The 17,579-nt window shown below is 40.0% G+C and overlaps 1 protein-coding gene across 1 annotated transcript in view; it reads left to right on the top strand.

The window, feature by feature from the left end:
• The window catches only part of PTPRG (protein tyrosine phosphatase, receptor type, G), a 412,490-nt gene that overhangs the window by 867 nt on the left and 394,044 nt on the right, over positions 1–17,579 (top strand). The gene's annotated exons all lie outside the window — the stretch shown is intronic.

Raw genomic sequence — 17,579 nt, 5'->3', positions numbered from 1 at the left:
CTCCGGTCCTTTCTGTGGGCTCCTGATGCAGCCCGAGTGGTCGGCTGCGCCCAGGTGCGCAAGTGTGAAAAGAAAGAATTAAATTCTGGAAGCTTTGTAGGAACTTCCACTTCTCTCTTTTTTTTTTCTTTTTTTTTTCCTAAAATACACTTTTTTTCTAACCCCAAACACGGAGATAAGCAGATAGACCCATCATATCCCAGTCCTTCCAGCAGTTTCTCGCATGGTAAAATGATTTGAAGCAAAAAGAAAATAAGTTGGAGAGAGGGTTAATACCTCTGCAGCTCTTGAAGAAACATTTATCTTCTTTGTATTGATTTCTTCTCAATTTCAGCCCTCAGAGTGAAGCCTTTCTCTCTGGTTCTGATATATATTGTACAGTAATTACATCTAGAAGGCAGGCTCCAGGAATGCTTCAGGAAAACAAGCTATGATGTAGGTTTAATATGACAGTATTGTACGACTTGCTGATTTAGATCAGTGATGTTTGAACCAGATAATATTTGCATTATGGTTTGAATATAAAGATGAATGCAAGCAGAGAGTGGTAGGTCTATGGACATTTGCTGTGTCTAGGTAAACTCTTTAACGCTAGAAACCATCAAACAGCTGTGTAATACTTCAAAATGTTTCAGGGCTGTTCACTGCTAAAGGTTTGCTTGGAAAGCAAACTATTTTCTAGAAGGGCTTTTATGCGTTTGGTTTTCGTGCAGAGCTACTGTGTCAGACCTCAGTGACTTGCTTATTCTTTTATGCTTTCTTCTGAAAAGCCGTAATATCTGGTGTGTGTGTGTGTGCGTGCCTGCGTGCAAGGGGGTGGTAAGTGAAACGTTGTGATAAACGGGGATGCTCCAGACTCTGATCCCGTACATCAGAGATGCCTGAGGCAGGAAAGCTGCAGGGAGGATCTCGGTGGACTGTAACAGGACATTGGTGCTGACAATATCCAATGGCAAATCATCGGAATTTGTGTTGGCGGGGAATCCCAGCCAGATATTAACCATTTACTATCTACCACAACTGTTTCAGTACCTTTTCATAGCATTTTCTAGAGAGAGCATTAGAGAATTAAGGTATTTGTTATTTTATGTGTTAATTTACAAACACCTTCCTTCCTTCCACTTCCTATCTGTCTCTCTTTAGATGAAAGAGAGGTCACTATTTATTTTCTCCCCTGCAAATCACTTTACTTTGTGAAGAGACATAAAGGCTATTTTTTTCTTTGTTCAGCAATGATAAATGAACCATGTAGAAAATAAGTCTTTGCAGTGTTCCTTTGTTAGGAGGATTGTAATAGGTTTTCACTGTTTAAGTAGGTGTTTTTGTTGCTGTTCCTTTGGTTGCAATAAGAGGAAAGAGTCATTCTTGTACAAAAAAAAATATGTGGGTATGGTTTTGCTCTTTCTGAAGTGTTAAGTTTAGTGCATTTCTCTGTGGGCTTGTCACTGGCAATTGCATTGCTTAATAAATCAAACTAAGACAAGGTAAGAGAGGTTGTTTCCATGGGGTCTGTTTGCTCATTAATCTAAATTCACAGTACCAAAAATCAGTAAGACACAAATATGAACATTACTGTGATATTCTTACTATGTAGTTTCTCAGTGCTTTGCCAAGAGAGGTTAAATATTTTTTTGTAAAGGAAAAAGTACACATTTGTGCAGTTCTTAGCTGTTGCTGTGACAATCCTGTCATCTAAGGAGTTACAATTGTTAGCATTTTCTTAGGCTGGATGAATAAATGAAAGTAATTTTCTTAAATCTAGATTAGCTCTTTGGTAATGGATCAAATTGTTGCTGACCTGGTAACTGCCTGTAAATTGGTTTTGGATTTTGAGTCTTCACAGTTCTGAGTTGAGAGTTAATTTTGCATGTAACTGTCTTCTGCTTGGAGGAAAAAATGTATTAGGAGCTTTTCCCTATGAACTAATCAAATGCTACTTCAGATATTTTTAAAGGTACAGAGAAGACTGGCTATGTTTATTAAAAGATTTTACAGAGCAAGGTGGGTTGTGCACGTAGAGAAATACGGAACGTACAGGAGAGGGCCCTCCAAGACTTTATTTAGTCCTGTGACTTTTATGAAGATGACACTTCTTACATTTTAATTACCCCTTATTTTCAGTGCCTTTTTAAAATACGCTTTATGTTACGCTAAGTTGCTAATGGAGTCCTTGCAGATAAAGAATGCCAAGTGAGCCTTCCCAGGCTGTAAGAGCTGAGCTTGCTGGTACGCTTCTGTGGGGAAAACTCAAGGGAGAGCTTTGCTATCCGTTAGCAGGTTTACAGGAGCTGGTTTGTGGTTAACAGAGCCTGGACACAGCTTTCAAAAAGTCTTCAAGTAGTCACAGGAGCTGTTGGCACTAGCAGCCAGAGTAAGAGGCTTCCTAAGTTGAGGAGGGAGGAACAGGCATCATGGAAGGAAGGGATTTCAGTGTCTTCAAAAAAGATAGGAACACAATTTGAGGGTGACTGGAATTCCCTCAGTCATATTGGGGTGTTTGCAATGTCTACAAAGCCTCTATTCAGGCTGGGAACGTTGCTCTGCTTGGAAGAGCGAGAAGGATTTTTGCCTGTGTGTATGAGTTGGGGTTTCTATTACTGCGCTCTCATCCCCTATCTCCTCTCCTTTTTGTCTAGGAAATGGGGATGAAAGGGGTTTTGATCCTGTTCAGAAAATGGATGTCTTGGTCAGAGCAGCGAGGAACTTCTGTGAGTCTAGCACAGAGATGTCATGTCATTCACCTGTCCCTCCAGCATCCCCGCTGGGAACCTCTGCGGATCAAATAGGTCCTGCTTGGTACCACAAAAATCACAGAAAAACACCTATTGATTTCAGTAGGGTGATGGTTTGCTCCCAGTTTCTGCGTTTTTGCAGGGACAGGCGTTGTCTGAAGTTATGTACATGGACTCGGTTAAAGCTGTACTGTTACGAAGTTGTGCAAGTTTAATAGTTGGGGTTTGTTTCCAATTACAGAAAAGACAGATAACAATGAGGACTCTATCCATCTTACGATCAGTGCTTAAGGACTAACACAGAGTTTTCTGAAATAAAATGTTATTAACATTGACTCTAATTCCAGTGTTCAAGTTTCATGGTTAAATTAAAGAAATTACTTCAAACTATTAATCTCAACTGTTCTTGGAAAAAATGCTAATCATTTGGTTGCTGCTTTTTAGCAGCCAAAAGAACATGTGGCGTGATGTGCTCTGAAGCCTAAGGGTATAGTAATAACACTGTACTTTAGCTAATATATAACTTTAATCTGAGAAATTATGAAAAAATGAGACTAATTTCTGTTTGCCTAAGTTACTGTGCTTCCATTTTTAAAGATCAGAGATGCTCCTGTGTGTTGACAATTGTAATTGTTTATATTTACATGCCATGCTACTTAAAGTTTAATTCAAAAACAACAAATTTAAAGTATTTTAGGAAGTGGAATCTCATCAGACGAACGTTCTTAAAAGATGCAGAGTCATCTGAGGATGCAGATATGCACCAAATGGGTTAATTTATGGTTTTGTGTATCCCTTCTGGGGACTGCTTGCTGCTTTAGGTGCCTAAACATATTTACAAACTTTCCCTTTTTTCATGAGGTAAACTCCTGCCAGTGTTTCGTCCAAGTGAAAATTGTGGACCTGCATCTTCTTGCACCAGGTTGACAGGAATGTGACTTCATTGATTGCCAGAGTTACTCCCAGGAAGAATTGGCCTGTATCAGCTTTGTAGAGACATGCAGGGGTTGGAAGCAAAGCAGAGAAGTAAGATGTAAATTAATGCACGCTTTCATACTAAGCAGAGGAACCTGGGGTGTGGCCAACTGGAAATGCTCAACTAGAGGATAACTTCTGATGAAAGGAACTAGCTTTTACATTTGTGTGTCAGTAAACCTTTGGGGGGGGAACCCCACAGAAAAATGATCCTTGGTTGCTGTTAATTTTTCCATTACTCAATATCTCGTGGTAGTACTGATGATTGTTATCCATGTAGGCTACAGATACCCATCCACGTTACTTGTCCTGGGGCAAGTCAAACTGGCTTTTTTCTTTTAATGCTGCTAACACATGGTACAGATCTCCAAAGTGATCTTGCCCCACTTCAGTGAGGACAGGTGTACTCTTGGATGAATCAGGGCTATGTTGGTCATGTCTTCAAATGCTTGCCTTTCAATGTACAGTCGTCTTGTTGAGGCACAGCTGCCAGGACACAGTGGATTCCTGGTTTATGCCTTGAGCTGTCACAAATTTGTAGCCTAAGCAGAGGCTCTTCCCACCCAGAAAGTGAACAGATGAATGAGGGTGTAAATTGCAAGCACAGAAGTGAAGATACTGCAGTACTCCATGGGTTGGGTATTCTTGTTTCATTGTTCTTTTTCTCTGATTGCTAGCAGTATTAATGGGAAGCTGAAGGAAGCAGTGATGGGGAATAAACTCCCCATCTGACTGGAGGAGGAGGAAGGACAGAGGGCAGTAAGGTAACCAAGTTCGTGCAATCACTGTAAGATACGTTTTTATTACACTGAATGGGCTCACCGTATGGCAATTTGAATTCGTCTTCAAGTGAACTATGGTTAAAGTAAAATCAGTTAGTGCATGGCCTTTTTTTTTTTTAAATGTGGTTTTATTATGCATTTCTAAGTTTGCTTGGGAGTTGGAAGTACTAGCGTTCTTAATTATCAAGTCATTTGAATAACGATGAACCGTTTTCTAGAACTTAAAACTTGACCGCATCATGCACCTGCCAGCAGTACTGACACATAAAATCTCACTTGATGTGGGTGTTGCAATTTTTCTATGCATAAATGCTGCAGTGATGCCTGAATATGTTTATCCTGTGCCAGTGCTTGCTTTGAGGGACTTTGCATTCATAGCATGGAGGCCTTTCTAAAGAAAATCTAGGTGTTTTGAGACTTGGACGCTTAGCTTAGGAAAGCTGCTTTGAAAAATCCTTTTCTCTGCTTGCAGATATGTAATGAACGAGACCTTGAGCCCTGAAGAGCTGCATTGGTATTTAGGAGCAAAATGTGGGATGTTATTTGGTCTTGTGGCAGCTGTTCTGTTCTCTTTTTTTGAAATAAAATGTGCCTGTCTCCCTGACAGAGTGCTGTTAAAGTTCTTCTGTTGGGAGTCGGTTTATTCTGCTGACAGTAAAGGAAAGCTATCTGATAACTCCTCGCAGGCAAAGCGGACAGTTGTTCAGTTTTCCCACACTTCACTCTTTCTATCTTCTGTCCTTGCAGGAGGCTTGTAAGAGACATATAAATTGCTATAGCACTTGCTTTAATCAAAGCAGTGCCTTGCCCTTTCCTTACTCTTATAAAAGCACCTGCAATTTGGATTATTGTTTTTTAGAAGTCTGAAGTCTTAGACTTGGAGTTCTTGGTCAGTTAGGCTGGTTGAAAAGCAGTGTTAGTAGTCCCAGAGTGGAAGAGGACTTCGCTGTGACAAGTGGTAAACACTGAATAAGCCGGATATGAAGGTAGAATCACTTGTGCCAATGCACTGGATAAGCCGTTTTTCTACTGCAGAGGTAAATAGAAACAGTTCTGTACTGACCCTTGCTGATCCTAAGCAGAAGCAAGTTATTTTCTTTGGGCCTCATTCCATTTCTTTAAAACAAGGAAGTCAGTGAAGTAACCCCTGCACCACTGAGGACCAGTGCCTGCCTTTGTGTCAATTTGGTGTGTTTAGAAATGCTCTCCTATTAAATCTGCCCCCCCCCCCCCTTTTCTGGATTTTAAAATAACTCATTTTATATCTTAGGAGGTAGTGAAGTTAGTGGTGCACATGTCAAAATACATAAGTCCTGGCTAAGAGTTTCTTAGAGCAAGTTTAGTGATTTTTTTTTTTTTGATGGATGTATATTTATATAAGCCTCAGTTTAGTGGGCCTTAGCATGAGACTGTTGTGTCCATCTGTCTGCCCCCTACCCCCACCCTCCGGAAACTCCAAGTTGAGACAATAAAGATTCCTAGTAGCTTTCAGGTAATTAAGTACAGATCTACATTGCTGTCACAAGTGAGTTTACGGATTAAATTTTCGATAGACTTCCATTGGTATTTAGATTCCTACGGTGCCTTCAGACTTTTGGAGATTATGGTATAGATTTACTGCAGTCAAAGTAGAAATGAGGGTTTGCACAGCTATGATGGCCTCTTAAACATTGCATCCATTTAGTAGGTAGGCAAAGAGAACCAGTCGAACGTTTCTTCTTGGCCTCCATGCTACTTATAACTAGTTTATTTATTCTTATAGTGCAGTAGCTTGTGTATTTTGTATTTAAATCCATGCTTAAAATACAACTAAAATTTGCCTCTTGACAGCAGTTGCATCATATTTTAATTGGTGAGAATTGCTAATGGAGTGTTCAGGTTCTAAAATTAGTTGTTTATTTTTCCTTTCTTCTCTGCCCAAGGGTTTTGCATCAGATTATATGGCTTCTGTATAACTGTTTGTGTTCCAAAGCAACACCTTTGTGCAGTTTTAGCTATTTAAGTAAGTGTTAAAAGTATGGGCTCAGTGACAGCAGTTTCAGAAACTGACTTTTTAAATTGTTTCTTACTACATTGTTTATGCATTGTAAAGTGCTTCTCTTTTGTTTACTGTGAATTAATTCATTGTTATCTTTGTAAACCTGGGGCGCAAAATGTGCAAGTTTATAATGTTTTATCTTGGCATAATGGCAAGTCCTCAGCTGCTGCGAATTGTCGTAGCACGATTGATGCTACTGTTTTTGTGGCAGCTTTCATCAGGTGAGGATTTGCGCCATAACCCTCATCACGACATTATTCTGAAAAAACGAGTATGCATTTTCTTTTCAATATTTCCATAGGCTGGCTTTGTGTCAAAGGTGCACAGTTTTGATACTGTGTTTATTTATGCTTCTTGGAGGGTTTTTCTTTTACTGTGTGGTGAAATGCAAAACTACCTCTTTGTATGATTTTGCTTGCTGTGAAGTAGAGGTGTCCAGTCCTTCCGTTAAAATTTTGGCTTTTTGGAGGACACTTGTTGTGTGTATCAGTCCTTGGAATTCTTCTGTTGCATTGTACCTACTTTTTTGACTAAAGCTGTGGCTGTTGCAAAGGTATTTATGACATGTTCTGTCAATAGCTTTCAGATGTTTTTTAAAAATTATTTGTTTGATGCTCATTTTGAAGCGGTACTCAGCTTCTTTTCCTTGAATAAAGTAGTTACCAAAATAAATAAGCCACCAAAAAGTGGTTGTTTGAATTATTCACTGTAGCTGTGAAGCTCAAAATACAAATATAAACTGACTTTAAAAACTGTCTTGTATCTGTTTCACTTTTCTCCACTAGTTTAGAGTATTCTGATATTTCGTTACTGTGAAAGTACTTAAAAATTACAATAAAACCATGTCACAATGTCCGTATTAACTCAGTGACCTGAACTCCACAAGCCCGTTAGCTATCAGATTTTTATCCAGTCCTTGAATAATTTTTGTAGCAATCTTTTTTGCCTTTTCTCCAATTTTTTTCAAATTATTTTTAGAAAGGTGCACATGAAAACCGAACACTAGTCTTATATCATATATGCGCGATGCTATTGCCCTTTCTGTTTGTCCAAGGATTTCCAGTGGCCTATTTTTCTGCCACAGTAAGAAAGTTCATGTTGATTGTTTGCCTAGTATGACTTCTAGATGGTTATTGGAGTCAGTGCTGAACAAAATAGTCTGCTGTTCAGTGGATGTGGCCTGGATCACTAATCCTTAGGGGTTTTAACTTTATTAAAATAAACTCTTTGAATGTATCTCCTTTTTTTTATGTGACTTGAATACTGCTATAATGGCAATTTTAGCAATAGAAAGAAAGGCAGGCCTCTTTGACTGAAGTCCTCTGCACTCTTAGTGTCTTAGATGCATGATTTGTTCTGGTTTTTTTTGTTTCCTTTTGTGGCCCAACAGTTTTTAAGGGAGTAGCAGTGAGCGCATCCCATAGTAGTCCAGGTGCCTGTTGTAGAGTTATCTAAAATTGGTATCTTAAGTTTTGACTTCTGCTAAGCATTGTAAACTGAAAGCTTCACGCAGCTCCAGAACATGACTGTGACCTTCTGGTCCCAGTTACCACCATTATGTGATAACAATGATGTGATTAACACTTGGGCTTCATCAGAAACTTGGAGTGGGGATTACAATTTGGATGTAACCCCAAGAAGGCAATAGATTTCTTAGGAATGTGGATTTTTTTCCCCATCCGTTCCCTCACCCCGTTACCATTACTCATGCTGCTGTTTTTGGTAGAAAGTGTTTCTTGTAGTGTCCTCATTTTCTTCTGCTACTGGATGCAGGTGAGGGGACTGGTTATTGAGCTAGTTGCAAGAATTTAGAAGATTTGCTCTGTTACTGTGTCCCTGTTTCCATTAGGGTGGCCTCCCTTGGATGTTTTTAGCTTTCCACCTTGGTTGTGTTTGTCTTGGGCAAACTTGCACCATGCATCAAATGAGGAAAAGCAATCCCTTCTCCCCCAGCTAATATTATCCTGTCTGGGAAGAGGCTGGTGTCTGTGAAGGTAGATGAGAAGGTGGAGAGATCCTTATGACTAAAGCAGAGAGGGAGCTCAATTTTCCAAATATGAGAGCCTTCACCAAAAACCGCTGAGAAGACCTGATCCATACCTTTCGGCTAATATTGGATCAGGTTCTGGCATGCTGAAAGGATCATAAACTTAATCGTGCTTGATCGATATTGATACTTCTCGTGTGCTTCAGGAGGACAGAGTGTAGCATGAGCCAGGCAGGCCCTGGCAGTGCATGCTGCCCGAAGAGCAGAAGGGAGTGACCAGGCAGTCTGCCAGGAAGGTTTTAACTAGCCTTTAAAGTGGTGGACTGGATGGCCATCACCAAAAGTCCCTTCCAGCATTCTTCTGTGCTGCACATAGTCTTACTGCATACCCTAAGCCCCTGGTTGCCCCTGCTCTGTGTCAGCGCTGGCTTTGGATTCTGGAGGAGGAAAGCATATCGCAGCTGCTGCAGCCTAGGAGAGACTCATGGTCAAAAAGCCTCTGCTGTGCACGGAAGGGGAGCGTGATGCCCAATGTTATTACTTGCTAGAGCGTGAAGCCTGCAAGTAATGGTAATACAAATGTATTTCAATTTGTAACCTGGCCTTCTGTATCAAGATTGGACTACTTCTATTCTGTTGCACATGTGCATCACTTGGGGAAACATGCTGATAGTACTTAACATTTAATTGCTTCTCTTGATTTTATTTGTAAATTAGAATCTAGAGGATCTGTAAGAAAAAAAACAGTAGAGCTTAATTGGACAACATTTTAGAGTAACTAAAAAAAAAAAGACATGTGGCTTTCCAGTTTTTGGACCTGAGACAAATGCAAACTTACTTATTGATCCATATATATGATATCATATTTTAACTACTGTCTAAACCGGAGGTCGTGTCTATACTAGATTGCTTAAGAATCTGTCTATCTTATCACATCTTGTACTCATTTATAGTTGTTTCCATTTCTGGCTTTGTTGGAGAGACAGCTAGTGTTTCAACCTAAATTAAAATCAATAAGAAGCAATTTTGTTTGTTTTTTAACTACTAGAGCAGGCTTTTTTTTTTTTTTTAGTAAACCTCTGTACATTCAACTAAGTCACTTGGTTCTTTCCATCAAGATAATTGCCAGACCTCATTAATTCCTAATTTTTGCATATGTAGGAATGGGTTTATTTTCCAGTGTACCTAACAAAATGTCAAATATGATTTAAAAATAAACATGTATTTTAAATCATCACTGAGAAATAAATGCAGTAAAGAATACTTGGCAGTTAGAAGTAGTTTAAAAACATCTTGAGGGGAAGCATATGCTTGGGGCCTGTGGTGAATGCTGTTGACTCAGGAGTCCTGCACTGGCAGGGTAGCACAGGCTTCCCCTGGTACATTTGGGCAATGTTCTGCAGGGATGACTTGAGTGGAAAAAGCAGAGTCTGGGTGTCTATACCTTCAGTCCTTGGCTTGGATAGTTCTGCATCACACCAATTCACGTAAGCAGCTGTTGTCATGTTGTCAGCTGGCTTTTACCACACAGCCAGCAGATTGCCAGCAATAACAATTAACCTGGGTCAAATTCAGCATGGAATTCAGGCTGAAGCAATGTTGGTACTTCCTAGATAAGGCAACGGTGAACCGTAATATAATATTAGAGTAAATATCTGAAGGTAATGCTCTGATGAAGTGTCCAAAATACGATGTGTTGCTGCTCTGGTGAGTTGATCACAGGGTGCAGGAAATCATCCTCTTTAGTTTGCAGTACAGGCTGCCCAAATGGAGAGAGTTGGACACATGACTGTGTAAGGGTTGCCCTCTGTGTTCATGAAGTTTATGAAGGCTCAGTTTTCACTGGCAAGGCTTCCTGTCACTGATGTAGGTATCCAGTTGGAAGAAATAGTTTGTGTCTTAAGAAACAGCATTTCCAGAAAGGGTAGTCCAGTTGCTGTGGTGGAGAACCTGGCTTTTGTGTGGAAACATTTGGTAAGGTGTTTGTTCCACCTCTTCTGGGTGAAGTGAAGTTCAGCATCTAGCGATGTTAGGCCAGTGTCTATGTGAGCATTTATATTCTTCTGCATTTTGTTTTAAATTGTGCAAGGTGAAACTTGAGTCCCTGGAAAAATGAATGCCAATATTTTTATCAGGTGGTTCTTCGGGTTGCTGTGATCTTGCCCAATGCTTCTCATAGTTTCAGAAATTTTTAAGAATTCCCGGATTTCTTCATTCAAATACAAGAACATTTTGGATTATCTAAATCTCATTTCCTGTTTAATTTTCCTTTCAAGTTTCTGAGTATTATAAGCTAGCTACCTGTTACTTTTAATCTCTTGGGTTTGGTTTTCTCTCTCTCACCTTTTTCTTTTGCTTCTACTTGGTTTGATTCAGATATGTTCATGAATCAAGGAAGAGGGCAGACCAAGGGCAAAAAGCAGCAGATCTGGCTACCCTGGTAATCAAAGCAAGAGTCTGTTCCCTTAAGTAAACTGCTAAAGCAGTGTTTTGTAGGAATAAAAATAATTAGTAACTAGATGACACTGATGAAGAGCATATTTCGTTCATCCTTGAAGGCAACTTAAGAGTTGTGTGTAAATTTGTTGCATTTGATATCAAAACAGCAAACCATTTCTGTTTAACTAATCACTTAAAACCACACAGGAATTTTATGTTTATGTGCCAAGAAGCCAGCTGAGCTTAAAAATATATGAGCAGACCTGGTACACAGTGATCCAGGAATATAAGGTAAAAGTGACTTGTCCACACACTAGTGACACTTATAAGTGAATCCCAAGCCATAGTTCAATGCAAGGAGTAATACATTGCAGCACAAACAGATTCTCTGTCAAAAAGGTAATTAATACTTCATGTCAAACACTATCTGCATGTATTGCTTTGTCTATTTCATGTTATTAAGCAGTGTGACCTTTTCTCTTTCAACAATTAGCTTTCAAGGTGAAAGCCAACTTAAGAAGAAAATTAACTTTTTTTTTTCATTGGATCTGAGGAGTCTTATAGTTTTGCAGTAGTCTTGATTACACCCTCACACTTTACAATTTTGATTGCTATCTTGATCAATGACTCTTCATGTCTGCAGTTTGAGATTGCATTCCCCTATTTGCTTCTGTATTTGGGAGACATCATCAGGCATTTTGGGTGCAGACTGTGTCTGCAGAGCCAGATGAGGCTTGTAAAATGCACGCTGTCAACTGGTAACAACTCTAGCTTGTCTCATTTGCACTCTATTAGTAACAAATTCACTTGCTAAATAATTCTGTTCTGATCTTCAGTTTTTAATTTACCTGACAGTTGTGCTTTCTGTTGAACTGAGACTGTGAGCACCCACTGTAATAAAGCAGCGCTCTCTTTCTTTGCAAAACCAGATGTTTCTAAACTACATATGCTGAGTATGAGACAGGGCGTGCAGTTTGTTTTGCTTTTTTGCTTCTATTTGTGAAATAGAGGCCATCCTGGAGTTTGCTATATTTCGTTGTATTCCTTGGAAATAATGGTGAAGCACATGGGTCTTACTGAGAGTATTATTTGTTGATGAGCTGGAAATAAAATACATCATTTTGGTGAAGACCACTTCTGTTCTCACTGACTGTCTGGGCCATACAATACTGAGCGAAATAAAGGATCAAAGCCAGTAGCACTGTTCTGTCTGTCCTGGAAAGCTGATGAATTGTTCAGTGCTTCCCTTGGTGCCTTTCAGTGACTTCTGCTGTGATCGATACAAGCAGCATCAACAAAAATTGAACCCTTCTGCTAGCTCTCATGCTTGCAAGTAAAGTGGAGAAAGCTTGATTTGTTTTGCTGCTTGAGCCCTTGCTGTCCTCACACACGTGCTGTATGACAGACCTGCTTACCTATTTGCATTTTATTATGTTACTCTTCTGTTCTGCCTTCCAGGATGACACTTCAGTAGTGCCAAGCTGGTTGTGAAGGAGCCAATGCTGTGGTTGTATGTATATATGTGTGTGTATATATATATATAAAAAAAAGTTTCAGACATCTTTCAGCTGAACTGTAAGGATTATACATTGTTAGAGTGTCTTTAATATTTGCAGCCTCTCTCAAAAAGAGCTTAGGCTGAAGAAACGTCTGTTATTCAGAACTATCAATACCTTTAGAAAGCTGCTTTGCCATTCCTTTGCTCTTTCATCTTTGCTGTCTTCCACTAATGAATTGTTCTGATGGTCACTGTCCTTTGTGGTTATTCTGGTAGCCTTTGCCATGTCGGTTACTGAGCCGTCCTCCTTGCTGCAAAACCAAAAGCCAGCAAGAGCTGCAGTGCTGCCTTCCTGAGCACTGTGTTGTCTTTGCTGTAGGTGTTTGTCTCTCATCTGCACGAATGCTCCCATTTGGACTGGGGGCTCCTTTCTTTGCCCTGTCCCTCTCTGGTGTAGCTGGGCCCTTATGCAGTGTTTGCTATCCAGGCCTTATGTGAGCTTCAAGCAGGAATCACCAGTGCCTGAACGCATAAGCTGAGGCTAGCTGTGTCGTTGATCCCCTTGTTGCTGAGCAGTTGGAGCAGTCTTCTGGACATCGGGACCTGATGTCTCTGATATTTTGTATCTTGCCCTTACTGGTAAGGAGGATGCTCTGATGCTCTAGGATCAGTCTTCTCTCTATGGTCTGTTGAACACTTCTGAGGTGCTATTTTGCATTCAAGTTGTTATGTGTTACTATATATATATATATTTACGTATGAATACTACTGCTTTTAAAACCTGGCATAATAATAATTAAGCTTAGGAATTATATACCTGAATAGGTTTCTTTCATTAGCAAAGCAGTTAGTAGGTGGATTAGAACGAATATTCACCAGATGTTGTAGTAGTAGAGTAGAACTGACTTCACATTGGGGATTCATAATGTGTGTCTGATTCCGTGCTTATAGACAAAATTGCGAAATGAGATTTTTTAGAAGAGTAGTCTTGTCCAGAGAACAGATGAGGCTACTTTATAGAGTAGGAAACTTCTTTGGTAGGTGATACTGAAGTCAGATGGCCTTGTGATTACTTCAGCTGAAGTGTGTTTAGCTAATGCTTTTTTGTCAACTTTGTAGCCAGAGTTGTATGTACTCATATAAAAACTGATAGCGCTTGTTAATTTTGCACCACGGTTGAAGTGGTATGGAGAAAGGCTGTATTGCATAGTAGCAGGTTATTAGTTATACAAGACTATTTATTGGTTTTGGTCTGGAAAAAATCCTCCCTGTTCAGTTCGGTGGAGTTTTCCACCTTGAGTGTGATGGTGCAACGTCAGATGAAATCTGACTAGTGAGTGATTTATTGCAATGTTGACAAGAAGAAACTATCTCCTGCAGGATACATTGATAGAGGACAGTGATACTTCATTGCAGTTTCTTCCCTGAAAAGTTACAGTGGCATTGATATTTTATTGTTTACATGTTGCTTTATCAGTTTGGGCAGTTTGTGTTGTGGAGGGGGAATGTGTGGAGATTGCTTGTTTTCAAACACTAATGCCTATAGACACATTTTTTTAAAATGAGTAAAACCAGTGAAGAAGCAAACTATTTTGTACAATCATGTTCGCAGTCAGATTGCTCTCTTTTCCTGTCTATGCTATGTTTTACCAACTATATATTTTCTTTAGTGTTTCAAGAAAAAGACTGAAAAAGCCATAGAAACTGCGGCAACAGAGTCTGTGTAAAATACATGTTGGTGTTCTAAAAATCAGTTTAATTTTAGCATGTATTTTAGCATAAACTTCAGCTATATTTTTCTTTACCACATCTTGCCCAGTTCCGCTGTTTTCCGTTCCATGCCAGGAGCGTTTGTGAAGCCCAGAATTCTCACTGTGCAACATGTGAGAATTCTGCAAGTGACAATTATATGGAAATTGCATGGTATATTATACCAGATCATAGGTGACTTGCCCAAGGCATAAAATAATTGAGGGGATCTGATGACAATTTTGAGGAAAAAAACCCAACTGATTCTGGGGGACCATGTATTGTAGAATATTAAACTTGATAGTTTCTAGTGTCCTAGTTTGAACCTTACTTTGAAGAATCGTAGGCCTTTAAGAGCTATGGGGTGTATTGCCCCTAAAGACCTCAATGTTTCCTGATGTTCCAGTATCCCTGAGAAGGGCACCAATGGACTGGGCCGTAGCTATTTTTGAAATGACGAAGCTGGACAAACATGCTAAAAATACCTTCTTAAGTTGGCTTGTGTGTAACGAGCCCTTCTTAGATGACAGACTGCATTTTCATCACTTCCAGGATGTTGAACCAGGTTGAATTGCTCTAGCTTTTGTTACTAGAGTTGGATCCGACAGCTACAGAAAAGCTGAATCTGATACCCTGTCTTCCTTGCAATGAAGGCCAGTGTGACTGGCAAACTGAACTCCTTTGTTCTCCTTAGACCAAAGTCACTCCTGATTGAGAAGCATTTAAATTTAATTAGACTTGAACAGTTTGGACCATGTTCATCACAGTATATGCATACACACAGTCTGTCCTGGCTCGTTATGTTCTGTATTTTATGTGATGCTTAAAACGTTGCAGTGAAAGGAGACACTAAGGAAGGCATCCAGTTGTTTCGTTGCGTTCAGTGATATGGGTTGTTTTGGTCAGGGAAGCATTGTGAGATTCCCCGTTGTATTCTCCCAGCTGTGCGAGTGTGGCTTGAGGATTCTGGTTTGGTTAATATGGGAGCTTGGGTAACTGAAGATGTATGTTTGGATGAGAAGCTCTGAGGAGGTGGCTGTGCTTTCTCCCTCCTAGACTCTGGCTCAGCAGGGTGCTGGCAAAGTTATTGATGGTGCTTTCAAGACTTGCTGCACGAGGATAAGCAGTTGCATGCCCAGACATATGCAATCAAGGCTGACTGAACCAGCTTGCTGAAGCCAGGATCGCTTCTCTCACCGTTGTGGCAAAGCAGAAGGTGAACTCCTGTGCTGCAGTTTGTTGGGCTCAGCTGAATTTAGGTATCAAATGGCAAGGCTTCCTCCGGCTTTAATGCCTGTGGAGACAAAGAGCGAGAGAGCAGACAGGGTGCTGTGGAGCTCTTTGCATCTTGGGAGAGAGGAGCACCTTTCCGGTGGGGAATTCAGGATCTTGGTTCATTGCCATGCCATCAGTGAAGTTAGGCTGCCAGACAGCTGCCTTAGCCTGGGCGTTATACATGCAAGTATCAGCCTAGCTGATTTCTCTCCTTGGGAATGAAGACAAGGAGAAGCGTGTGTTGCACAACAAAAGATTTATCTGAGTGGATCCGAGATGCTTGTGAGGACTCTGTGGTATCTGTGTGGGCACTGTTTATTAGGCTAGGAGACACCCTTAAGGGTCCTAATGTCTGACAGTGCTGAGTATGAGTACCTTGATGATGAGGAAGAGATGGTGTATATTCCCCAGAGAAATTGTTTTTGCCTTTAATGACTTGAATTCCTTTTGGATGCACCTGCCTATCAGACCACCCTACACTTCAGAAAAAAGAAGCCTTTCCTCAGTGTTATCTGAGTTCCTCTGACCTGGAGGATGTTACGGCTACACCTTCACCCTTTGAGCTTCTGTAAGGCTGGCCTCAGGATAAAGCTGGTTTGCTCTTGAGCTTCATAATCATGAAGTCAGCATTGATACTGAGCTGGCAGAATTTTTCAAAGAGGACAAATAGCAGTAGTCTTTCAATTTCTCTTTAATCGGATAGCTCTTTTCTGAGAGAGGCTAGGAGCTGGTAAACTGATGTGCAGTGGCTGAGACAGATCAAAAGTGATACATCCACTAATTACTGAATAGTTTCTGAAAAAGCAGGGGTTTTGGTGTGTAAAATAAATTGTCTCTGGGTGATGGCATTGGTATGCTGTTGATCATGCAACAGCCATCTTTGCAAGCCTGAGTTTTCATTTAAAAAGGCATCACTGTCTGTTAAATATTTGGGCATTCATACTCCCCCTGGGTTGATCAACTATTTGAAATGAATTATCTCACAGTGCTGTCACAATTAAAGAATGGCATGCTTAGGTGAAAAGGTTTGTCTGTTTCATAGATTGGAGAGATATGCTCAGTGAAAATGAACATCCTCCCAAGGTTAAATTATCTATTTAAAGCTCCTCCAATTACAATGTTGGATAGAAGAATTTTTTTTTTTTTAATATGGATACGAGTTAGCAGAGGACAAATGACATAATTGGAGGGGGAGACAGAGACTTCATACGTGCTTGCTTCTAAAAGAGTGAGAGGGATAAGGAGAAGACAGTTCCAGGGAACTGCCTTCAGTCATCTTAGTCCTTTCTGGTTGCCTTAATCTCGAGCAGTCTTTGCAGGTTGGGAAAGAAATTAAAAAAAAAAAAAAAAGAAAAGACAGTATTTGTGTAAAAGCTTCCCATGACTTCTCCCAGGTGTGCTGTGTGGGTCTTGATGCCATCTGGCCTTTTTGTAAGAAAAAGTAAAAAAAGCAACCCTCGTATTGCGATGTACAAGTAGTCTACTTTTTGCTCTCGTATAGCACAGAAGAACATATTAGCTGTGTGTTGAATTGACGTTCCTTTGTGCACAAGTTATAGCAACTTAAATGAAAATTACTTTCATAGCAAGAGAATGCACTGTTTAAATTAGATAAGGAGATTATGACAGAAAAAATCATTGAATAAAGGGTTTTTTAAACTAGCCAGTGAAATAAATGTATGACTTCAAACTTTGTCTTGCCAGAATTTATTAATAAAACACAATGAGGTTTTTGGAATACAATGAAGACCTCTTCCTTTGAAGGTTACAGTGTAATTTGTGTAATTGTGTTTGTGTAATTTGACTTCAAGATATGTCCTTGTAATTTGGTAAACTGCAGATCTTGCTCTGATCTATTGCATTTTTCTTGTGCCTCGTATTGACGCATCTAATTGCCTCATAAGTATATACTCAGTTTAAAGCCATTGCACTGCCCTCTGGACCTTGAGAAATTCACCTTGCGTTCTGTAATGATAATCTCTGTATGGATCTTATCTGTGAAGCAGCTGGCCACCTTTGCTTGCTTCCTTACCAAGTATTACACAGCTAATTGCTGTTCTGAATAACCTCATTTTGCTGTCATACAGCTGAAGAAAACTTACTG

This window comes from Haliaeetus leucocephalus, unplaced genomic scaffold (genome assembly GCF_000737465.1).
Source record: "Haliaeetus leucocephalus isolate CR32 unplaced genomic scaffold, Haliaeetus_leucocephalus-4.0 Scaffold2, whole genome shotgun sequence".
NCBI lineage: Eukaryota > Metazoa > Chordata > Aves > Accipitriformes > Accipitridae > Haliaeetus > Haliaeetus leucocephalus.
The sequence above is the reverse complement of the archived record's forward strand: the minus strand, read 5'-3'. Positions and strand labels throughout refer to the sequence as shown.